This window comes from Sebastes umbrosus, chromosome 1 (assembly GCF_015220745.1).
Source record: "Sebastes umbrosus isolate fSebUmb1 chromosome 1, fSebUmb1.pri, whole genome shotgun sequence".
Taxonomy (NCBI): Eukaryota; Metazoa; Chordata; class Actinopteri; order Perciformes; family Sebastidae; genus Sebastes; species Sebastes umbrosus.
Window position 1 is genome coordinate 29080316 of NC_051269.1, and position 23988 is coordinate 29104303.

Below are 23988 nucleotides of genomic sequence, written 5' to 3' on the forward strand. Positions count from 1 at the left end.
ATTTTTTTTTTAATTAAAATTAAATTATATTAAAAAATAAATAGAATTTAAAAAATGCATAAATACAAATTTTAATTAAAAATAATGATAACTAACTAAAATAAAATAATAATAATAATAATAATAATTAAGTGTGGAGCAGTAGACTGGCAGGAGAATAAATTAATAAAATAAAAAATAAAAATACATAAATTAAAATTAAAGATGATACTAATAATAACTAACTAAAATAAAATAATAATAATAATAATAATAATAATAATAATAAAGTGTGGAGCAGTAGACTGGCAGGAGAATTTTTTTTTAATTAAAATTAAATTATATTAAAAAATAAATAGAATTTAAAAAATGCATAAATACAAATTTTAATTAAAAATAATGATAACTAACTAAAATAAAATAATAATAGTAATAATTAAATTCTCTTCATTATTCCTGTTGCCCTTAAGTAATTAATTAGAAGATTGTGTACTTTCTTAGATGTCTTTCCTAGCAGATTCCTTCATGTAATATTTCATTCATTTACTCCTACATGTTTCTGCAGTGCTGTAGGCTTTTGTTGACTCGTATTGATAAGTGTGTGCAAACCAACTTTAAAGGTGCATACCGCCACCTACTGATTCGGTCAAAATCGAGTAGGCTATATGGCTGGACCGTATATGGTCAGTATGTGGATTTGTGGCGAAATTGTTACACAAATAGTCAGTGGTCATGTCTATTGTGTTTTGTGAACAGTTTTTTTCCACTTATATCTTAATATTTGATTGAAAGACAACTTATAATGAATTTATTTTATTTATTTTGATTTAACCTTTATTTAACCAGGTTAGTCCCACTGGGATTAAGAACCTCTTTTCCAAGGGAGACCTGGCCAAGACGGTCAGCAGCAAGAACACAAAGTTGTAGACACAGACACAAATGGAGATAAAATACAATTCACAAACACTAAAAGCACTAAAATTTGCATTAAAAGAGAATTATCTAAAAACAAATGGGGGGACAACAATGAACTTTTCTGGGAGTCAGTCAGTACTATGACTTTTTTTTTTACATACTATATTATGACTTTTGAATTTTTCGACAAACTATACTATGACATTTTTTCCACATACTATAAGAGGACTTTTTTATAATTTTTTGCAAAATAATATACTATAATTTTTTTTCAACATACTATACTATGACTATCATTTTTTTCCGACATACTATTCTATGAATTTTTTTTATCACTTTTTTCCACATACTATACTCCGACTTTTTTATCACTTTTTTTGACATACTATACTATGACTTTTTTCGACATACTATAATATGACTTTTTATAATTTTTTGCAAAGCAATATACAATAATTTTTTTTCAACATACTATACTATGATTTTTTAGATTTTTCATCATACTATACTATGACTTTTTTCTGCAGTGTTTTGACATACTATACTACGACTATTTTTGCATTTTTTTAATATAATTTATTATGACCTTTTTTCAACATACTATACTATGACTTTTATTTTTTCGACATACTATACGACTTTTTTTTGACATACTATACAATGACTTTTTTTTTTCGACAAACTATACTTTGACATTTTTTCGACATAGTATAATAGGACTTTTTATAATTTTTTTGCAAAATAATATACTATAATTTTTTTTCAACATACTGTACTATGACTTTTTTTATCATTTTTTTCCACATACCTTTCTCCTACTTTTTTATCACTTTTTTTGACATACTATACTTTTTTCCTGCATACTGTACTCACTTTTATCGACATACTATACTATGACTTCTTTATCACTTTTTCGACATACTATAATATGACTTTTTATAGTTTTTTGCAAAATAATATACTATAATTTTTTTTCGACATACTATACTATGATTTTTTTTGCAGTGTTTTGACATACTATACTACGACTATTTTAGCATTTTTTTAATATAATTTATTATGACTTTTTTTCAACATACTATACAATGAATTTTTTATTTTTTCGACATACTATACGACTTTTTTTAATTTTTTTTGACATACTATACGATGACATTGTTTTTTTTCAACATACCATACAATGACTTTTTTTTTTTTCGACAAACTATACTATGACATTTTTTCGACATACTATACTATGACTTTTTTAAAAAAAATGTCCACATACCATACTTTGACTTTTTTATTAACATACTATACTATGACTTTTTATCAAAATACTATATTATGGCTTTTTTCGACAAACTATGACTTTTTTATTTTTTCTACATACTATACTATGACTTTTTTAGACATACTATGACTTTTATTTTTTCTACATACTATACTATGACTTTTTTAGACATACTATGACTTTTTTATTTTTTTGATATACTACACTATGAAATTTTTTCAACATACTATATTATGACTTTTTTCTGACATAGTATACTATGAATTTTTTATTATACGACATATCATACTAGGACTTTTCTTCAAATTACTATTGTTACGCCCCACCCTTGGGCAGCCCTAATGGGGCGAACAACACTCCAACACTGACCCAAATCAACCACATAAGACATTTTTAAAACACTCAAATCCATAAGATTTATTAACAAAGAAATACAAATAAGACAATACAAAAATCTTAGGCTGAGAGGCAGAAAAACCAGCAGTCCCCACAACATAGGCCTCTCCCTTCTGCTGCTGGCACAGGAGCTTTTAAGCACTTCCTTCACAACCACGTTGAGCAGTGCAGCACACCTGGGCAGAGCTACTAGAAAAGGACAACAGCACGGAAAACACATACAGCCATAACAATTATACTGTGACTTATTTTGTTTTTTCAACAAACTATATTACGATTTTCATTCGACATACTAAAGTATGACTTTAGAATTTTTTTGACGTACTATACTATCATATTGTTTTCGATATACTATACATTGACTATTTTTGTAATTTTTTGAACATACTATACTATGCCTTTTATCAACATACTATACATTGACTTTTACAATTTAGCATACAATAATATGACCTTTTTTCGACATAGTATACTATGACTTTTTAAAAAAATTGTAACATACCATACTTTGACTTTTTTTGACAAACTATACGTTGACTTTTTTTCGACATAACATTACTTGAGGAGTGCCACCTCTATCGAGCTCCACACTGCCTTGGGCTTAATCTGCTTATTTGTCCTGACATGTGTGTCACTTGTAAGGGGTGAGATACTACCTTCTCTCACCTTATTCTGTAATCGGCTTCACCACAGAAGCCAATTGGACTGCCCTTCTCCACCATTAATTACTTGAGGAGTGCCACCTCTATCGAGCTCCACACTGCCTTAGGCTCAATCTGCTTATTTGTCTTGACATGTGTGTCACTTGTAAGGGGTGAGATACTACCTTCTCTCACCTTATTCCGTAATCGGCCTCACTTTAGAAGCCAGGTGTACCGCCCTTCTCGACCATTAATTACTTGAGGAGTGCCACCTCTATCGAGCTCCACACTGCCTTGGGGTCAATCTGCTTATTTGTCTTGACATGTGTGTCACTTGTAAGGGGTGAGATACTACCTTCTCTCACCTTATTCTGTAATCGGCTTCACCGCAGAAGCCAATTGGACTGCCCTTCTCGACCATTAATTACTTGAGGAGTGCCACCTCTATCGAGCTCCACACTGCCTTGGGCTTAATCTGCTTATTTGTCCTGACATGTGTGTCACTTGTAAGGGGTGAGATACTACCTTCTCTCACCTTATTCTGTAATCGGCTTCACCACAGAAGCCAATTGGACTGCCCTTCTCCACCATTAATTACTTGAGGAGTGCCACCTCTATCGAGCTCCACACTGCCTTGGGCTTAATCTGCTTATTTGTCCTGACATGTGTGTCACTTGTAAGGGGTGAGATACTACCTTCTCTCACCTTATTCTGTAATCGGCTTCACCGCAGAAGCCAATTGGACTGCCCTTCTCGACCATTAATTACTTGAGGAGTGCCACCTCTATCGAGCTCCACACTGCCTTGGGGTCAATGTGCTTATTTGTCTTGACATGTGTGTCACTTGTAAGGGGTGAGATACTACCTTCTCTCACCTTATTCTGTAATCGGCCTCACGTTAGAAGCCAGGTGTACCGCCCTTCTCGACCATTATTTACTTGAGGAGTGCCACCTCTATCGAGCTCCACACTGCCTTGGGCTCAATCTGCTTATTTGTCTTGACATGTGTGTCACTTGTAAGGGGTGAGATACTACCTTCTCTCACCTTATTCTGTAATCGGCTTCACCGCAGAAGCCAATTGGACTGCCCTTCTCGACCATTAATTACTTGAGGAGTGCCACCTCTATCGAGCTCCACACTAACTTTGGGTCAATCTGCTTATTTGTCTTGACATGTGTGTCACTTGTAAGGGGTGAGATACTACCTTCTCTCACCTTATTCTGTAATCGGCCTCACTTTAGAAGCCAGGTGTACCGCCCTTCTCGACCATTAATTACTTGAGGAGTGCCACCTCTATCGAGCTCCACACTGCCTTGTGGTCAATCTGCTTATTTGTCCTGACATGTGTGTCACTTGTAAGGGGTGAGATACTACCTTCTCTCACCTTATTCTGTAATCGGCTTCACCGCAGAAGCCAATTGGACTGCCCTTCTCGACCATTAATTACTTGAGGAGTGCCACCTCTATCGAGCTCCACACTGCCTTGGGCTTAATCTGCTTATTTGTCCTGACATGTGTGTCACTTGTAAGGGGTGAGATACTACCTTCTCTCACCTTATTCCGTAATCGGCCTCACTTTAGAAGCCAGGTGTACTGCCCTTCTCGACCATTAATTACTTGAGGAGTGCCACCTCTATCGAGCTCCACACTGCCTTGTGGTCAATCTGCTTATTTGTCCTGACATGTGTGTCACTTGTAAGGGGTGAGATACTACCTTCTCTCACCTTATTCTGTAATTGGCTTCACCGCAGAAGCCAATTGGACTGCCCTTCTCGACCATTAATTACTTGAGGAGTGCCACCTCTATCGAGCTCCACACTGCCTTGGGCTCAATCTGCTTATTTGTCTTGACATGTGTGTCACTTGTAAGGGGTGAGATACTACCTTCTCTCACCTTATTCTGTAATCGGCCTCACTTTAGAAGCCAGGTGTACCGCCCTTCTCGACCATTAATTACTTGAGGAGTGCCACCTCTATCGAGCTCCACACTGCCTTGGGCTCAATCTGCTTATTTGTCTTGACATGTGTGTCACTTGTAAGGGGTGAGATACTACCTTCTCTCACCTTTTTCTGTAATCGGCTTCACCGCAGAAGCCAATTGGACTGCCCTTCTCCACCATTAATTACTTGAGGAGTGCCACCTCTATCGAGCTCCACAATAACTTTGGGTCAATCTGCTTATTTGTCTTGACATGTGTGTCACTTGTAAGGGGTGAGATACTACCTTCTCTCACCTTATTCTGTAATCGGCCTCACTTTAGAAGCCAGGTGTACCGCCCTTCTCGACCATTAATTACTTGAGGAGTGCCACCTCTATCGAGCTCCACACTGCCTTGTGGTCAATCTGCTTATTTGTCCTGACATGTGTGTCACTTGTAAGGGGTGAGATACTACCTTCTCTCACCTTATTCTGTAATTGGCTTCACCGCAGAAGCCAATTGGACTGCCCTTCTCGACCATTAATTACTTGAGGAGTGCCACCTCTATCGAGCTCCACACTGCCTTGAGCTCAATCTGCTTATTTGTCTTGACATGTGTGTCACTTGTAAGGGTGAGATACTACCTTCTCTCACCTTATTCTGTAGTCGGCCTCACTTTAGAAGCCAGGTGTACCGCCCTTCTTGGCCATTAATTACTTGAGGAGTGCCACCTCTATCGAGCTCCACACTGCCTTGGGCTCAATCTGCTTATTTGTCTTGACATGTGTGTCACTTGTAAGGGGTGAGATACTACCTTCTCTCACCTTATTCTGTAATCGGCTTCACCGCAGAAGTCAATTGGACTGCCCTTCTCCACCATTAATTACTTGAGGAGTGCCACCTCTATCGAGCTCCACACTGTCTTGGGCTCAATCTGCTTATTTGTCTTGACATGTGTGTCACTTGTAAGGGGTGAGATACTACCTTCTCTCACCTTATTCTGTAATCGGCCTCACTTTAGAAGCCAGGTGTACCGCCCTTCTCGACCATTAATTACTTGAGGAGTGCCACCTCTATCGAGCTCCACACTGCCTTGGGCTCAATCTGCTTATTTGTCTTGACATGTGTGTCACTTGTAAGGGGTGAGATACTACCTTCTCTCACCTTATTCTGTAATCGGTTTCACCGCAGAAGCCAATTGGACTGCCCTTCTCCACCATTAATTACTTGAGGAGTGCCACCTCTATCGAGCTCCACACTGCCTTGTGGTCAATCTGCTTATTTGTCCTGACATGTGTGTCACTTGTAAGGGGTGAGATACTACCTTCTCTCACCTTATTCTGTAATTGACTTCACCGCAGAAGCCAATTGGACTGCCCTTCTCGACCATTAATTACTTGAGGAGTGCCACCTCTATCGAGCTCCACACTGCCTTGGGCTCAATCTGCTTATTTGTCTTGACATGTGTGTCACTTGTAAGGGGTGAGATACTACCTTCTCTCACCTTATTCTGTAATCGGCCTCACTTTAGAAGCCAGGTGTACCGCCCTTCTCGACCATTAATTACTTGAGGAGTGCCACCTCTATCGAGCTCCACACTGCCTTGGGCTCAATCTGCTTATTTGTCTTGACATGTGTGTCACTTGTAAGGGGTGAGATACTACCTTCTCTCACCTTTTTCTGTAATCGGCTTCACCGCAGAAGCCAATTGGACTGCCCTTCTCCACCATTAATTACTTGAGGAGTGCCACCTCTATCGAGCTCCACAATAACTTTGGGTCAATCTGCTTATTTGTCTTGACATGTGTGTCACTTGTAAGGGGTGAGATACTACCTTCTCTCACCTTATTCTGTAATCGGCCTCACTTTAGAAGCCAGGTGTACCGCCCTTCTCGACCATTAATTACTTGAGGAGTGCCACCTCTATCGAGCTCCACACTGCCTTGTGGTCAATCTGCTTATTTGTCCTGACATGTGTGTCACTTGTAAGGGGTGAGATACTACCTTCTCTCACCTTATTCTGTAATTGGCTTCACCGCAGAAGCCAATTGGACTGCCCTTCTCGACCATTAATTACTTGAGGAGTGCCACCTCTATCGAGCTCCACACTGCCTTGAGCTCAATCTGCTTATTTGTCTTGACATGTGTGTCACTTGTAAGGGGTGAGATACTACCTTCTCTCACCTTATTCTGTAGTCGGCCTCACTTTAGAAGCCAGGTGTATCGCCCTTCTTGGCCATTAATTACTTGAGGAGTGCCACCTCTATCGAGCTCCACACTGCCTTGGGCTCAATCTGCTTATTTGTCTTGACATGTGTGTCACTTGTAAGGGGTGAGATACTACCTTCTCTCACCTTATTCTGTAATCGGCTTCACCGCAGAAGTCAATTGGACTGCCCTTCTCCACCATTAATTACTTGAGGAGTGCCACCTCTATCGAGCTCCACACTGTCTTGGGCTCAATCTGCTTATTTGTCTTGACATGTGTGTCACTTGTAAGGGGTGAGATACTACCTTCTCTCACCTTATTCTGTAATCGGCCTCACTTTAGAAGCCAGGTGTACCGCCCTTCTCGACCATTAATTACTTGAGGAGTGCCACCTCTATCGAGCTCCACACTGCCTTGGGCTCAATCTGCTTATTTGTCTTGACATGTGTGTCACTTGTAAGGGGTGAGATACTACCTTCTCTCACCTTATTCTGTAATCGGTTTCACCGCAGAAGCCAATTGGACTGCCCTTCTCCACCATTAATTACTTGAGGAGTGCCACCTCTATCGAGCTCCACACTAACTTTGGGTCAATCTGCTTATTTGTCTTGACATGTGTGTCACTTGTAAGGGGTGAGATACTACCTTCTCTCACCTTATTCTGTAATCGGCCTCACTTTAGGAGCCAGGTGTACCGCCCTTCTCGACCATTAATTACTTGAGGAGTGCCACCTCTATCGAGCTCCACACTGCCTTGGGCTCAATCTGCTTATTTATCTTGACATGTGTGTCACTTGTAAGGGGTGAGATACTACCTTCTCTCACCTTATTCTGTAATCGGCTTCACCGCAGAAGCCAATTGGACTGCCCTTCTCCACCATTAATTACTTGAGGAGTGCCACCTCTATCGAGCTCCACGCTGCCTTGGGGTCAACCTGCTTATTTGTCTTGACATGTGTGTCACTTGTAAGGGGTGAGATACTACCTTCTCTCACCTTATTCTTTAATCGGCCTCACGTTAGAAGCCAGGTGTACCGCCCTTCTCGACCATTATTTACTTGAGGAGTGCCACCTCTATCGAGCTCCACACTGCCTTGGGCTCAATCTGCTTATTTGTCTAGACATGTGTGTCACTTGTAAGGGGTGAGATACTACCTTCTCTCACCTTATTCTGTAATTGGCTTCACCGCAGAAACCAATTGGACTGCCCTTCTCGACCATTAATTACTTGAGGAGTGCCACCTCTATCGATCTCCATACTGCCTTGGGCTCAATCTGCTTATTTGTCTTGACATGTGTGTCACTCGTAAGGGGTGAGATACTACCTTCTCTCACCTTATTCTGTAATCGGCCTCACTTTAGAAGCCAGGTGTACCGCCCTTCTCGACCATTAATTACTTGAGAAGTGCCACCTCTATCGAGCTCCACACTGCCTTGGGCTCAATCTGCTTATTTGTCTTGACATGTGTGTCACTTGTAAGGGGTGAGATACTACCTTCTCTCACCTCATTCTGTAATCGGTTTCACCACAGAAGCCAATTGGACTGCCCTTCTCGACCATTAATTACTTGAGGAGTGCCACCTCTGTCGATCTCCACACTGCCTTGGGCTCAATCTGCTTATTTGTCTTGACATGTGTGTCACTTGTAAGGGGTGAGATACTACCTTCTCTCACCTTATTCTGTAATCGTTCTCTCTTTAGAAGCCAGGTGTACCGCCCTTCTCGACCATTAATTACTTGAGGAGTGCCACCTCTATCGAGCTCCACACTGCCTTGGGCTCAATCTGCTTATTTGTCTTGACATGTGTGTCACTTGTAAGGGGTGAGATACTACCTTCTCTCACCTTATTCTGTAATCGGTTTCACCGCAGAAGCCAATTGGACTGCCCTTCTCCACCATTAATTACTTGAGGAGTGCCACCTCTATCAAGCTCCACACTAACTTTGGGTCAATCTGCTTATTTGTCTTGACATGTGTGTCACTTGTAAGGGGTGAGATACTACCTTCTCTCACCTTATTCTGTAATCGGTTTCACCGCAGAAGCCAATTGGACTGCCCTTCTCCACCATTAATTACTTGAGGAGTGCCACCTCTATCGAGCTCCACACTAACTTTGGGTCAATCTGCTTATTTGTCTTGACATGTGTGTCACTTGTAAGGGGTGAGATACTACCTTCTCTCACCTTATTCTGTAATCGGCCTCACTTTAGAAGCCAGGTGTACCGCCCTTCTTGACCATTAATTACTTGAGGAGTGCCACCTCTATCGAGCTCCACACTGCCTTGGGCTCAATCTGCTTATTTATCTTGACATGTGTGTCACTTGTAAGGGGTGAGATACTACCTTCTCTCACCTTATTCTGTAATCGGCTTCACCGCAGAAGCCAATTGGACTGCCCTTCTCCACAATTAATTACTTGAGGAGTGCCACCTCTATCGAGCTCCACGCTGCCTTGGGGTCAACCTGCTTATTTGTCTTGACATGTGTGTCACTTGTAAGGGGTGAGATACTACCTTCTCTCACCTTATTCTGTAATCGGCCTCACTTTAGAAGCCAGGTGTACCGCCCTTCTCGACCATTAATTACTTGAGGAGTGCCACCTCTATCGAGCTCCACACTGCCTTGGGCTCAATCTGCTTATTTGTCTTGACATGTGTGTCACTTGTAAGGGGTGAGATACTACCTTCTCTCACCTTATTCTGTAATCGGTTTCACCGCAGAAGCCAATTGGACTGCCCTTCTCCACCATTAATTACTTGAGGAGTGCCACCTCTATCGAGCTCCACACTGCCTTGTGGTCAATCTGCTTATTTGTCCTGACATGTGTGTCACTTGTAAGGGGTGAGATACTACCTTCTCTCACCTTATTCTGTAATTGACTTCACCGCAGAAGCCAATTGGACTGCCCTTCTCGACCATTAATTACTTGAGGAGTGCCACCTCTATCGAGCTCCACACTGCCTTGGGCTCAATCTGCTTATTTGTCTTGACATGTGTGTCACTTGTAAGGGTGAGATACTACCTTCTCTCACCTTATTCTGTAATCGGCCTCACTTTAGAAGCCAGGTGTACCGCCCTTCTCGACCATTAATTACTTGAGGAGTGCCACCTCTATCGAGCTCCACACTGCCTTGGGCTCAATCTGCTTATTTGTCTTGACATGTGTGTCACTTGTAAGGGGTGAGATACTACCTTCTCTCACCTTTTTCTGTAATCGGCTTCACCGCAGAAGCCAATTGGACTGCCCTTCTCCACCATTAATTACTTGAGGAGTGCCACCTCTATCGAGCTCCACAATAACTTTGGGTCAATCTGCTTATTTGTCTTGACATGTGTGTCACTTGTAAGGGGTGAGATACTACCTTCTCTCACCTTATTCTGTAATCGGCCTCACTTTAGAAGCCAGGTGTACCGCCCTTCTCGACCATTAATTACTTGAGGAGTGCCACCTCTATCGAGCTCCACACTGCCTTGTGGTCAATCTGCTTATTTGTCCTGACATGTGTGTCACTTGTAAGGGGTGAGATACTACCTTCTCTCACCTTATTCTGTAATTGGCTTCACCGCAGAAGCCAATTGGACTGCCCTTCTCGACCATTAATTACTTGAGGAGTGCCACCTCTATCGAGCTCCACACTGCCTTGAGCTCAATCTGCTTATTTGTCTTGACATGTGTGTCACTTGTAAGGGGTGAGATACTACCTTCTCTCACCTTATTCTGTAGTCGGCCTCACTTTAGAAGCCAGGTGTATCGCCCTTCTTGGCCATTAATTACTTGAGGAGTGCCACCTCTATCGAGCTCCACACTGCCTTGGGCTCAATCTGCTTATTTGTCTTGACATGTGTGTCACTTGTAAGGGGTGAGATACTACCTTCTCTCACCTTATTCTGTAATCGGCTTCACCGCAGAAGTCAATTGGACTGCCCTTCTCCACCATTAATTACTTGAGGAGTGCCACCTCTATCGAGCTCCACACTGCCTTGAGCTCAATCTGCTTATTTGTCTTGACATGTGTGTCACTTGTAAGGGGTGAGATACTACCTTCTCTCACCTTATTCTGTAATCGGCCTCACTTTAGAAGCCAGGTGTACCGCCCTTCTCGACCATTAATTACTTGAGGAGTGCCACCTCTATCGAGCTCCACACTGCCTTGGGCTCAATCTGCTTATTTGTCTTGACATGTGTGTCACTTGTAAGGGGTGAGATACTACCTTCTCTCACCTTATTCTGTAATCGGTTTCACCGCAGAAGCCAATTGGACTGCCCTTCTCCACCATTAATTACTTGAGGAGTGCCACCTCTATCGAGCTCCACACTAACTTTGGGTCAATCTGCTTATTTGTCTTGACATGTGTGTCACTTGTAAGGGGTGAGATACTACCTTCTCTCACCTTATTCTGTAATCGGCCTCACTTTAGGAGCCAGGTGTACCGCCCTTCTCGACCATTAATTACTTGAGGAGTGCCACCTCTATCGAGCTCCACACTGCCTTGGGCTCAATCTGCTTATTTATCTTGACATGTGTGTCACTTGTAAGGGGTGAGATACTACCTTCTCTCACCTTATTCTGTAATCGGCTTCACCGCAGAAGCCAATTGGACTGCCCTTCTCCACCATTAATTACTTGAGGAGTGCCACCTCTATCGAGCTCCACGCTGCCTTGGGGTCAACCTGCTTATTTGTCTTGACATGTGTGTCACTTGTAAGGGGTGAGATACTACCTTCTCTCACCTTATTCTTTAATCGGCCTCACGTTAGAAGCCAGGTGTACCGCCCTTCTCGACCATTATTTACTTGAGGAGTGCCACCTCTATCGAGCTCCACACTGCCTTGGGCTCAATCTGCTTATTTGTCTAGACATGTGTGTCACTTGTAAGGGGTGAGATACTACCTTCTCTCACCTTATTCTGTAATTGGCTTCACCGCAGAAACCAATTGGACTGCCCTTCTCGACCATTAATTACTTGAGGAGTGCCACCTCTATCGATCTCCATACTGCCTTGGGCTCAATCTGCTTATTTGTCTTGACATGTGTGTCACTCGTAAGGGCTCACCTTATTCTTTAATCGGCCTCACGTTAGAAGCCAGGTGTACCGCCCTTCTCGACCATTAATTACTTGAGGAAGTGCCACCTCTATCGAGCTCCACACTGCCTTGGGCTCAATCTGCTTATTTGTCTTGACATGTGTGTCACTTGTAAGGGGTGAGATACTACCTTCTCTCACCTCATTCTGTAATCGGTTTCACCACAGAAGCCAATTGGACTGCCCTTCTCGACCATTAATTACTTGAGGAGTGCCACCTCTGTCGATCTCCACACTGCCTTGGGCTCAATCTGCTTATTTGTCTTGACATGTGTGTCACTTGTAAGGGGTGAGATACTACCTTCTCTCACCTTATTCTGTAATCGTTCTCTCTTTAGAAGCCAGGTGTACCGCCCTTCTCGACCATTAATTACTTGAGGAGTGCCACCTCTATCGAGCTCCACACTGCCTTGGGCTCAATCTGCTTATTTGTCTTGACATGTGTGTCACTTGTAAGGGGTGAGATACTACCTTCTCTCACCTTATTCTGTAATCGGTTTCACCGCAGAAGCCAATTGGACTGCCCTTCTCCACCATTAATTACTTGAGGAGTGCCACCTCTATCAAGCTCCACACTAACTTTGGGTCAATCTGCTTATTTGTCTTGACATGTGTGTCACTTGTAAGGGGTGAGATACTACCTTCTCTCACCTTATTCTGTAATCGGTTTCACCGCAGAAGCCAATTGGACTGCCCTTCTCCACCATTAATTACTTGAGGAGTGCCACCTCTATCGAGCTCCACACTAACTTTGGGTCAATCTGCTTATTTGTCTTGACATGTGTGTCACTTGTAAGGGGTGAGATACTACCTTCTCTCACCTTATTCTGTAATCGGCCTCACTTTAGAAGCCAGGTGTACCGCCCTTCTTGACCATTAATTACTTGAGGAGTGCCACCTCTATCGAGCTCCACACTGCCTTGGGCTCAATCTGCTTATTTATCTTGACATGTGTGTCACTTGTAAGGGGTGAGATACTACCTTCTCTCACCTTATTCTGTAATCGGCTTCACCGCAGAAGCCAATTGGACTGCCCTTCTCCACAATTAATTACTTGAGGAGTGCCACCTCTATCGAGCTCCACGCTGCCTTGGGGTCAACCTGCTTATTTGTCTTGACATGTGTGTCACTTGTAAGGGGTGAGATACTACCTTCTCTCACCTTATTCTTTAATCGGCCTCACGTTAGAAGCCAGGTGTACCGCCCTTCTCGACCATTATTTACTTGAGGAGTGCCACCTCTATCGAGCTCCACACTGCCTTGGGCTCAATCTGCTTATTTGTCTAGACATGTGTGTCACTTGTAAGGGGTGAGATACTACCTTCTCTCACCTTATTCTGTAATTGGCTTCACCGCAGAAGCCAATTGGACTGCCCTTCTCGACCATTAATTACTTGAGGAGTGCCACCTCTATCGAGCTCCATACTGCCTTGGGCTCAATCTGCTTATTTGTCTTGACATGTGTGTCACTTGTAAGGGGTGAGATACTACCTTCTCTCACCTTATTCTGTAATCGGCCTCACTTTAGAAGCCAGGTGTACCGCCCTTCTCGACCATTAATTACTTGAGGAGTGCCACCTCTATCGAGCTCCACATTGCCTTGGGCTCAATCTGCTTATTTGTCTTGACATGTGTGTCACTTGTAAGGGGTGAGATACTACCTTCTCTCACCTCATTCTGTAATCGGTTTCACCACAGAAGCCAATTGGACTGCCCTTCTCGACCATTAATTACTTGAGGAGTGCCACCTCTGTCGATCTCCACACTGCCTTGGGCTCAATCTGCTTATTTGTCTTGACATGTGTGTCACTTGTAAGGGGTGAGATACTACCTTCTCTCACCTTATTCTGTAATCGTTCTCTCTTTAGAAGCCAGGTGTACCGCCCTTCTCGACCATTAATTACTTGAGGAGTGCCACCTCTATCGAGCTCCACACTGCCTTGGGCTCAATCTGCTTATTTGTCTTGACATGTGTGTCACTTGTAAGGGGTGAGATACTACCTTCTCTCACCTTATTCTGTAATCGGTTTCACCGCAGAAGCCAATTGGACTGCCCTTCTCCACCATTAATTACTTGAGGAGTGCCACCTCTATCGAGCTCCACACTAACTTTGGGTCAATCTGCTTATTTGTCTTGACATGTGTGTCACTTGTAAGGGGTGAGATACTACCTTCTCTCACCTTATTCTGTAATCGGTTTCACCGCAGAAGCCAATTGGACTGCCCTTTTCGACCATTAATTACTTGAGGAGTGCCACCTCTATCGAGCTCCACACTGCCTTGGGCTCAATCTGCTTATTTGTCTTGACATGTGTGTCACTTGTAAGGGGTGAGATACTACCTTCTCTCACCTTATTCTGTAATCGGCCTCACTTTAGAAGCCAGGTGTACCGCCCTTCTCGACCATTAATTACTTGAGGAGTGCCACCTCTATCGAGCTCCACACTAACTTTGGGTCAATCTGCTTATTTGTCTTGACATGTGTGTCACTTGTAAGGGGTGAGATACTACCTTCTCTCACCTTATTCTGTAATCGGCTTCACCGCAGAAGCCAATTGGACTGCCCTTCTCCACCATTAATTACTTGAGGAGTGCCACCTCTATCGAGCTCCACACTGCCTTGGGCTCAATCTGCTTATTTGTCTTGACATGTGTGTCACTTGTAAGGGGTGAGATACTACCTTCTCTCACCTTATTCTGTAATCGGCCTCACTTTAGAAGCCAGGTGTACCGCCCTTCTCGCCATTAATTACTTGAGGAGTGCCACCTCTATCGAGCTCCACACTGCCTTGGGCTCAATCTGCTTATTTGTCTTGACATGTGTGTCACTTAGTAAGGGGTGAGATACTACCTTCTCTCACCTAATTCTGTAATCGGCTTCACCGCAGAAGCCAATTGGACTGCCCTTCGTCCACCATTAATTACTTGAGGAGTGCCACCTCTATCGAGCTCCACACTGCCTTGGGCTCAATCTGCTTATTTGTCTTGACATGTGTGTCACTTGTAAGGGGTGAGATACTACCTTCTCTCACCTTATTCTGTAATCGGCTTCACCGCAGAAGCCAATTGGACTGCCCTTCTCCACCATTAATTACTTGAGGAGTGCCACCTCTATCGAGCTCCACACTAACTTTGGGCTCAATCTGCTTATTTGTCTTGACATGTGTGTCACTTGTAAGGGGTGAGATACTACCTTCTCTCACCTTATTCTGTAATCGGTTTCACCGCAGAAGCCAATTGGACTGCCCTTCTCCACCATTAATTACTTGAGGAGTGCCACCTCTATCGAGCTCCACACTAACTTTGGGTCAATCTGCTTATTTGTCTTGACATGTGTGTCACTTGTAAGGGGTGAGATACTACCTTCTCTCACCTTATTCTGTAATCGGCCTCACTTTAGAAGCCAGGTGTACCGCCCTTCTCGACCATTAATTACTTGAGGAGTGCCACCTCTATCGAGCTCCACACTGCCTTGGGCTCAATCTGCTTATTTGTCTTGACATGTGTGTCACTTGTAAGGGGTGAGATACTACCTTCTCTCACCTTATTCTGTAATCGGCCTCACTTTAGAAGCCAGGTGTACCGCCCTTCTCGACCATTAATTACTTGAGGAGTGCCACCTCTATCGAGCTCCACACTGCCTTGGGCTCAATCTGCTTATTTAGTCTTGACATGTGTGTCACTTGTAAGGGGTGAGATACTACCTTCTCTCACCTTATTCTGTAATCGGCTTCACCGCAGAAGCCAATTGGACTGCCCTTCTCCACCATTAATTACTTGAGGAGTGCCACCTCTATCGAGCTCCACAGCTGCCTTGGGGTCAACCTGCTTATTTGTCTTGACATGTGTGTCACTTGTAAGGGGTGAGATACTACCTTCTCTCACCTTATTCTGTAATCGGCCTCACGTTAGAAGCCAGGTGTACCGCCCTTCTCGACCATTAATTACTTGAGGAGTGCCACCTCTATCGAGCTCCACACTGCCTTGGGCTCAATCTGCTTATTTGTCTAGACATGTGTGTCACTTGTAAGGGGTGAGATACTACCTTCTCTCACCTTATTCTGTAATTGGCTTCACCGCAGAAGCCAATTGGACTGCCCTTCTCGACCATTAATTACTTGAGGAGTGCCACCTCTATCGAGCTCCACTACTGCCTTGGGCTCAATCTGCTTATTTGTCTTGACATGTGTGTCACTTGTAAGGGGTGAGATACTACCTTCTCTCACCTTATTCTGTAATCGGCCTCACTTTAGAAGCCAGGTGTACCGCCCTTCTCGACCATTAATTACTTGAGGAGTGCCACCTCTATCGAGCTCCACATTGCCTTGGGCTCAATCTGCTTATTTGTCTTGACATGTGTGTCACTTGTAAGGGGTGAGATACTACCTTCTCTCACCTTATTCTGTAATCGGCCTTCACGTTAGAAGCCAAGGTGTACTGCCCTTCTCGACCATTAATTACTTGAGGAGTGCCACCTCTATCGAGCTCCACACTGCCTTGTGGTCAATCTGCTTATTTGTCTTGACATGTGTGTCACTTGTAAGGGGTGAGATACTACCTTCTCTCACCTTATTCTGTAATCGGCCTCACTTTAGAAGCCAGGTGTACCGCCCTTCTCGACCATTAATTACTTGAGGAGTGCCACCTCTATCGAGCTCCACACTGCCTTGGGCTCAATCTGCTTATTTGTCTAGACATGTGTGTCACTTGTAAGGGGTGAGATACTACCTTCTCTCACCTTATTCTGTAATCGGCTTCACCGCAGAAGCCAATTGGACTGCCCTTCTCCACCATTAATTACTTGAGGAGTGCCACCTCTATCGAGCTCCACACTGCCTTGGGCTCAATCTGCTTATTTGTCTTGACATGTGTGTCACTTGTAAGGGGTGAGATACTACCTTCTCTCACCTTATTCTGTAATCGGCCTCACTTTAGAAGCCAGGTGTACCGCCCTTCTCGGCCATTAATTACTTGAGGAGTGCCACCTCTATCGAGCTCCACACTGCCTTGGGCTCAATCTGCTTTTTTGTCTTGACATGTGTGTCACTTAGTAAGGGGTGAGATACTACCTTCTCTCACCTAATTCTGTAATCGGCTTCACCGCAGAAGCCAATTGGACTGCCCTTGCTCCACCATTAATTACTTGAGGAGTGCCACCTCTATCGAGCTCCACACTGCCTTGGGCTCAATCTGCTTATTTGTCTTGACATGTGTGTCACTTGTAAGGGGTGAGATACTACCTTCTCTCACCTTATTCTGTAATCGGTTTCACCGCAGAAGCCAATTGGACTGCCCTTCTCCACCATTAATTACTTGAGGAGTGCCACCTCTATCGAGCTCCACACTAACTTTGGGTCAATCTGCTTATTTGTCTTGACATGTGTGTCACTTGTAAGGGGTGAGATACTACCTTCTCTCACCTTATTCTGTAATCGGCCTCACTTTAGAAGCCAGGTGTACCGCCCTTCTCGACCATTAATTACTTGAGGAGTGCCACCTCTATCGAGCTCCACACTGCCTTGGGCTCAATCTGCTTATTTGTCTTGACATGTGTGTCACTTGTAAGGGGTGAGATACTACCTTCTCTCACCTTATTCTGTAATCGGCTTCACCGCAGAAGCCAATTGGACTGCCCTTCTCGACCATTAATTACTTGAGGAGTGCCACCTCTATCGAGCTCCACACTGCCTTGGGCTCAATCTGCTTATTTGTCTTGACATGTGTGTCACTTGTAAGGGGTGAGATACTACCTTCTCTCACCTTATTCTGTAATCGGCTTCACGCAGAAGCCAAGTGGACTGCCCTTCTCCACCATTAATTACTTGAGGAGTGCCACCTCTATCGAGCTCCACACTGCCTTGGGCTCAATCTGCTTATTTGTCTTGACATGTGTGTCACTTGTAAGGGGTGAGATACTACCTTCTCTCACCTTATTCTGTAATCGGCCTCACTTTAGAAGCCAGGTGTACCGCCCTTCTCGACCATTAATTACTTGAGGAGTGCCACCTCTATCGAGCTCCACACTGCCTTGGGCTCAATCTGCTTATTTGTCTTGACATGTGTGTCACTTGTAAGGGGTGAGATACTACCTTCTCTCACCTTATTCTGTAATCGGCTTCACCGCAGAAGCCAATTGGACTGCCCTTCTCCACCATTAATTACTTGAGGAGTGCCACCTCTATCGAGCTCCACACTGCCTTGGGGTCAATGTGCTTATTTGTCTTGACATGTGTGTCACTTGTAAGGGGTGAGATACTACCTTCTCTCACCTTATTCTGTAATCGGCCTCACTTTAGAAGCCAGGTGTACCGCCCTTCTCGGCCATTAATTACTTGAGGAGTGCCACCTCTATCGAGCTCCACACTGCCTTGGGCTCAATCTGCTTTTTGTCTTGACATGTGTGTCACTTAGTAAGGGGTGAGATACTACCTTCTCTCACCTAATTCTGTAATCGGCTTCACCGCAGAAGCCAATTGGACTGCCCTTGTCCACCATTAATTACTTGAGGAGTGCCACCTCTATCGAGCTCCACACTGCCTTGGGCTCAATCTGCTTATTTGTCTTGACATGTGTGTCACTTGTAAGGGGTGAGATACTACCTTCTCTCACCTTATTCTGTAATCGGTTTCACCGCAGAAGCCAATTGGACTGCCCTTCTCCACCATTAATTACTTGAGGAGTGCCACCTCTATCGAGCTCCACACTAACTTTGGGCCAATCTGCTTATTTGTCTTGACATGTGTGTCACTTGTAAGGGGTGAGATACTACCTTCTCTCACCTTATTCTGTAATCGGTTTCACCGCAGAAGCCAATTGGACTGCCCTTCTCCACCATTAATTACTTGAGGAGTGCCACCTCTATCGAGCTCCACACTAACTTTGGGTCAATCTGCTTATTTGTCTTGACATGTGTGTCACTTGTAAGGGGTGAGATACTACCTTCTCTCACCTTATTCTGTAATCGGCCTCACTTTAGAAGCCAGGTGTACCGCCCTTCTCGACCATTAATTACTTGAGGAGTGCCACCTCTATCGAGCTCCACACTGCCTTGGGCTCAATCTGCTTATTTGTCTTGACATGTGTGTCACTTGTAAGGGGTGAGATACTACCTTCTCTCACCTTATTCTGTAATCGGATTCACCGCAGAAGCCAATTGGACTGCCCTTCTCGACCATTAATTACTTGAGGAGTGCCACCTCTATCGAGCTCCACACTGCCTTGGGCTCAATCTGCTTATTTGTCTTGACATGTGTGTCACTTGTAAGGGGTGAGATACTACCTTCTCTCACCTTATTCTGTAATCGGCCTCACGTTAGAAGCCAGGTGTACCGCCCTTCTCGACCATTAATTACTTGAGGAGTGCCACCTCTATCGAGCTCCACACTGCCTTGTGGTCAATCTGCTTATTTGTCCTGACATGTGTGTCACTTGTAAGGGGTGAGATACTACCTTCTCTCACCTTATTCTGTAATCGGCCTCACTTTAGAAGCCAGGTGTACCGCCCTTCTCGACCATTAATTACTTGAGGAGTGCCACCTCTATCGAGCTCCACACTGCCTTGGGCTCAATCTGCTTATTTGTCTTGACATGTGTGTCACTTGTAAGGGGTGAGATACTACCTTCTCTCACCTTATTCTGTAATCGGCTTCACCGCAGAAGCCAATTGGACTGCCCTTCTCCACCATTAATTACTTGAGGAGTGCCACCTCTATCGAGCTCCACACTGCCTTGGGCTCAATCTGCTTATTTGTCCTGACATGTGTGTCACTTGTAAGGGGTGAGATACTACCTTCTCTCACCTTATTCTGTAATCGGCCTCACTTTAGAAGCCAGGTGTACCGCCCTTCTCGACCATTAATTACTTGAGGAGTGCCACCTCTATCGAGCTCCACACTGCCTTGGGCTCAATCTGCTTATTTGTCTTGACATGTGTGTCACTTGTAAGGGGTGAGATACTACCTTCTCTCACCTTATTCTGTAATCGGCCTCACTTTAGAAGCCAGGTGTACCGCCCTTCTCGACCATTAATTACTTGAGGAGTGCCACCTCTATCGAGCTCCACACTAACTTTGGGTCAATCTGCTTATTTGTCTTGACATGTGTGTCACTTGTAAGGGGTGAGATACTACCTTCTCTCACCTTATTCTGTAATCGGCTTCACCGCAGAAGCCAATTGGACTGCCCTTCTCCACCATTAATTACTTGAGGAGTGCCACCTCTATCGATCTCCACACTGCCTTGGGCTCAATCTGCTTATTTGTCTTGACATGTGTGTCACTTGTAAGGGGTGAGATACTACCTTCTCTCACCTTATTCTGTAATCGGCCTCACTTTAGAAGCCAGGTGTACCGCCCTTCTCGGCCATTAATTACTTGAGGAGTGCCACCTCTATCGAGCTCCACACTGCCTTGGGCTCAATCTGCTTTTTTGTCTTGACATGTGTGTCACTTAGTAAGGGGTGAGATACTACCTTCTCTCACCTAATTCTGTAATCGGCTTCACCGCAGAAGCCAATTGGACTGCCCTTGTCCACCATTAATTACTTGAGGAGTGCCACCTCTATCGAGCTCCACACTGCCTTGGGCTCAATCTGCTTATTTGTCTTGACATGTGTGTCACTTGTAAGGGGTGAGATACTACCTTCTCTCACCTTATTCTGTAATCGGTTTCACCGCAGAAGCCAATTGGACTGCCCTTCTCCACCATTAATTACTTGAGGAGTGCCACCTCTATCGAGCTCCACACTAACTTTGGGTCAATCTGCTTATTTGTCTTGACATGTGTGTCACTTGTAAGGGGTGAGATACTACCTTCTCTCACCTTATTCTGTAATCGGTTTCACCGCAGAAGCCAATTGGACTGCCCTTCTCCACCATTAATTACTTGAGGAGTGCCACCTCTATCGAGCTCCACACTAACTTTGGGTCAATCTGCTTATTTGTCTTGACATGTGTGTCACTTGTAAGGGGTGAGATACTACCTTCTCTCACCTTATTCTGTAATCGGCCTCACTTTAGAAGCCAGGTGTACCGCCCTTCTCGACCATTAATTACTTGAGGAGTGCCACCTCTATCGAGCTCCAGCACTGCCTTGGGCTCAATCTGCTTATTTGTCTTGACATGTGTGTCACTTGTAAGGGGTGAGATACTACCTTCTCTCACCTTATTCTGTAATCGGCCTCACTGTTAGAAGCCAGGTGTACCGCCCTTCTTGACCATTAATTACTTGAGGAGTGCCACCTCTATCGAGCTCCACACTGCCTTGTGGTCAATCTGCTTATTTGTCCTGACATGTGTGTCACTTGTAAGGGGTGAGATACTACCTTTTCTCACCTTATTCTGTAATCGGCCTCACTTTAGAAGCCAGGTGTACCGCCCTTCTCGACCATTAATTACTTGAGGAGTGCCACCTCTATCGAGCTCCACACTGCCTTGGGCTCAATCTGCTTATTTGTCTTGACATGTGTGTCACTTGTAAGGGGTGAGATACTACCTTCTCTCACCTTATTCTGTAATCGGCTTCACCGCAGAAGCCAATTGGACTGCCCTTCTCCACCATTAATTACTTGAGGAGTGCCACCTCTATCGAGCTCCACACTGCCTTGGGCTCAATCTGCTTATTTGTCTTGACATGTGTGTCACTTGTAAGGGGTGAGATACTACCTTCTCTCACCTTATTCTGTAATCGGCCTCACTTTAGAAGCCAGGTGTACCGCCCTTCTCGACTATTAATTACTTGAGGAGTGCCACCTCTATCGAGCTCCACACTAACTTTGGATCAATCTGCTTATTTGTCTTGACATGTGTGTCACTTGTAAGGGGTGAGATACTACCTTCTCTCACCTTATTCTGTAATCGGCTTCACCGCAGAAGCCAATTGGACTGCCCTTCTCCACCATTAATTACTTGAGGAGTGCCACCTCTATCGAGCTCCACACTGCCTTGGGCTCAATGCTGCTTATTTGTCTTGACATGTGTGTCACTTGTAAGGGGTGAGATACTACCTTCTCTCACCTTATTCTGTAATCGGCCTCACTTTAGAAGCCAGGTGTACCGCCCTTTTCGGCCATTAATTACTTGAGGAGTGCCACCTCTATCGAGCTCCACACTGCCTTGGACTTAATCTGCTTTTTTGTCTTGACATGTGTGTCACTTAGTAAGGGGTGAGATACTACCTTCTCTCACCTAATTCTGTAATCGGCTTCACCGCAGAAGCCAGTTGGACTGCCCTTGTCCACCATTAATTACTTGAGGAGTGCCACCTCTATCGAGCTCCACACTGCCTTGGGCTCAATCTGCTTATTTGTCTTGACATGTGTGTCACTTGTAAGGGGTGAGATACTACCTTCTCTCACCTTATTCTGTAATCGGTTTCACCGCAGAAGCCAATTGGACTGCCCTTCTCCACCATTAATTACTTGAGGAGTGCCACCTCTATCGAGCTCCACACTAACTTTGGGTCAATCTGCTTATTTGTCTTGACATGTGTGTCACTTGTAAGGGGTGAGATACTACCTTCTCTCACCTTATTCTGTAATCGGTTTCACCGCAGAAGCCAATTGGACTGCCCTTCTCCACCATTAATTACTTGAGGAGTGCCACCTCTATCGAGCTCCACACTAACTTTGGGTCAATCTGCTTATTTGTCTTGACATGTGTGTCACTTGTAAGGGGTGAGATACTACCTTCTCTCACCTTATTCTGTAATCGGATTCACCGCAGAAGCCAATTGGACTGCCCTTCTTGACCATTAATTACTTGAGGAGTGCCACCTCTATCGAGCTCCACACTGCCTTGGGCTCAATCTGCTTATTTGTCTTGACATGTGTGTCACTTGTAAGGGGTGAGATACTACCTTCTCTCACCTTATTCTGTAATCGGCCTCACGTTAGAAGCCAGGTGTACCGCCCTTCTCGACCATTAATTACTTGAGGAGTGCCACCTCTATCGAGCTCCACACTGCCTTGTGGTCAATCTGCTTATTTGTCCTGACATGTGTGTCACTTGTAAGGGGTGAGATACTACCTTCTCTCACCTTATTCTGTAATCGGCCTCACTTTAGAAGCCAGGTGTACCGCCCTTCTCGACCATTAATTACTTGAGGAGTGCCACCTCTATCGAGCTCCACACTGCCTTGGGCTCAATCTGCTTATTTGTCTTGACATGTGTGTCACTTGTAAGGGGTGAGATACTACCTTCTCTCACCTTATTCTGTAATCGGCTTCACCGCAGAAGCCAATTGGACTGCCCTTCTCCACCATTAATTACTTGAGGAGTGCCACCTCTATCGAGCTCCACACTGCCTTGGGCTCAATCTGCTTATTTGTCTTGACATGTGTGTCACTTGTAAGGGGTGAGATACTACCTTCTCTCACCTTATTCTGTAATCGGCCTCACTTTAGAAGCCAGGTGTACCGCCCTTCTCGACCATTAATTACTTGAGGAGTGCCACCTCTATCGAGCTCCACACTAACTTTGGGTCAATCTGCTTATTTGTCTTGACATGTGTGTCACTTGTAAGGGGTGAGATACTACCTTCTCTCACCTTATTCTGTAATCGGCTTCACCG

General features: G+C 44.3%; 10 long non-coding RNA genes across 11 annotated transcripts; all 10 read right to left on the reverse strand.

Moving 5' to 3' along the window:
- Window positions 1-3192: 3192 nt before the first annotated feature.
- LOC119495208 lies at window positions 3193-3914 on the reverse strand. Its single transcript, XR_005208399.1, has 2 exons — window positions 3709-3914; window positions 3193-3575 (listed from the first exon to the last, which is right to left on the reverse strand). It is a non-coding gene; the product is annotated as an uncharacterized LOC119495208 (long non-coding RNA).
- Window positions 3915-4030: 116 nt separating this feature from the next.
- LOC119495196 lies at window positions 4031-4595 on the reverse strand. Its single transcript, XR_005208387.1, has 2 exons — window positions 4389-4595; window positions 4031-4255 (listed from the first exon to the last, which is right to left on the reverse strand). It is a non-coding gene; the product is annotated as an uncharacterized LOC119495196 (long non-coding RNA).
- Window positions 4596-5050: 455 nt separating this feature from the next.
- Window positions 5051-6294, reverse strand: LOC119495183. Its single transcript, XR_005208382.1, has 2 exons — window positions 5856-6294; window positions 5051-5346 (listed from the first exon to the last, which is right to left on the reverse strand). It is a non-coding gene; the product is annotated as an uncharacterized LOC119495183 (long non-coding RNA).
- A 285-nt stretch (window positions 6295-6579) lies between these two features.
- LOC119495186 lies at window positions 6580-7824 on the reverse strand. The gene is made up of 2 exons (XR_005208383.1): window positions 7386-7824; window positions 6580-6875 (listed from the first exon to the last, which is right to left on the reverse strand). It is a non-coding gene; the product is annotated as an uncharacterized LOC119495186 (long non-coding RNA).
- Window positions 7825-9296: 1472 nt separating this feature from the next.
- LOC119495160 lies at window positions 9297-10034 on the reverse strand. Of its 2 annotated transcripts, none has more exons than XR_005208377.1 (3): window positions 9828-10034; window positions 9488-9694; window positions 9297-9354 (listed from the first exon to the last, which is right to left on the reverse strand). It is a non-coding gene; the product is annotated as an uncharacterized LOC119495160 (long non-coding RNA). The 2 variants fall into 2 exon arrangements; XR_005208375.1 differs by having other exon boundaries at window positions 9488-9628; window positions 9799-10034.
- Window positions 10035-13872: 3838 nt separating this feature from the next.
- On the reverse strand, window positions 13873-15385 carry LOC119495169. The gene is made up of 2 exons (XR_005208378.1): window positions 14942-15385; window positions 13873-14091 (listed from the first exon to the last, which is right to left on the reverse strand). It is a non-coding gene; the product is annotated as an uncharacterized LOC119495169 (long non-coding RNA).
- Window positions 15386-16597: 1212 nt separating this feature from the next.
- On the reverse strand, window positions 16598-17161 carry LOC119495176. Its single transcript, XR_005208381.1, has 2 exons — window positions 16958-17161; window positions 16598-16822 (listed from the first exon to the last, which is right to left on the reverse strand). It is a non-coding gene; the product is annotated as an uncharacterized LOC119495176 (long non-coding RNA).
- A 1139-nt stretch (window positions 17162-18300) lies between these two features.
- LOC119495207 lies at window positions 18301-19034 on the reverse strand. The gene is made up of 2 exons (XR_005208396.1): window positions 18860-19034; window positions 18301-18519 (listed from the first exon to the last, which is right to left on the reverse strand). It is a non-coding gene; the product is annotated as an uncharacterized LOC119495207 (long non-coding RNA).
- A 574-nt stretch (window positions 19035-19608) lies between these two features.
- Window positions 19609-21075, reverse strand: LOC119495156. The gene is made up of 3 exons (XR_005208370.1): window positions 20807-21075; window positions 20189-20466; window positions 19609-20055 (listed from the first exon to the last, which is right to left on the reverse strand). It is a non-coding gene; the product is annotated as an uncharacterized LOC119495156 (long non-coding RNA).
- A 286-nt stretch (window positions 21076-21361) lies between these two features.
- On the reverse strand, window positions 21362-21951 carry LOC119495192. Its single transcript, XR_005208386.1, has 2 exons — window positions 21753-21951; window positions 21362-21581 (listed from the first exon to the last, which is right to left on the reverse strand). It is a non-coding gene; the product is annotated as an uncharacterized LOC119495192 (long non-coding RNA).
- Between the last annotated feature and the right edge of the window lie 2037 nt (window positions 21952-23988).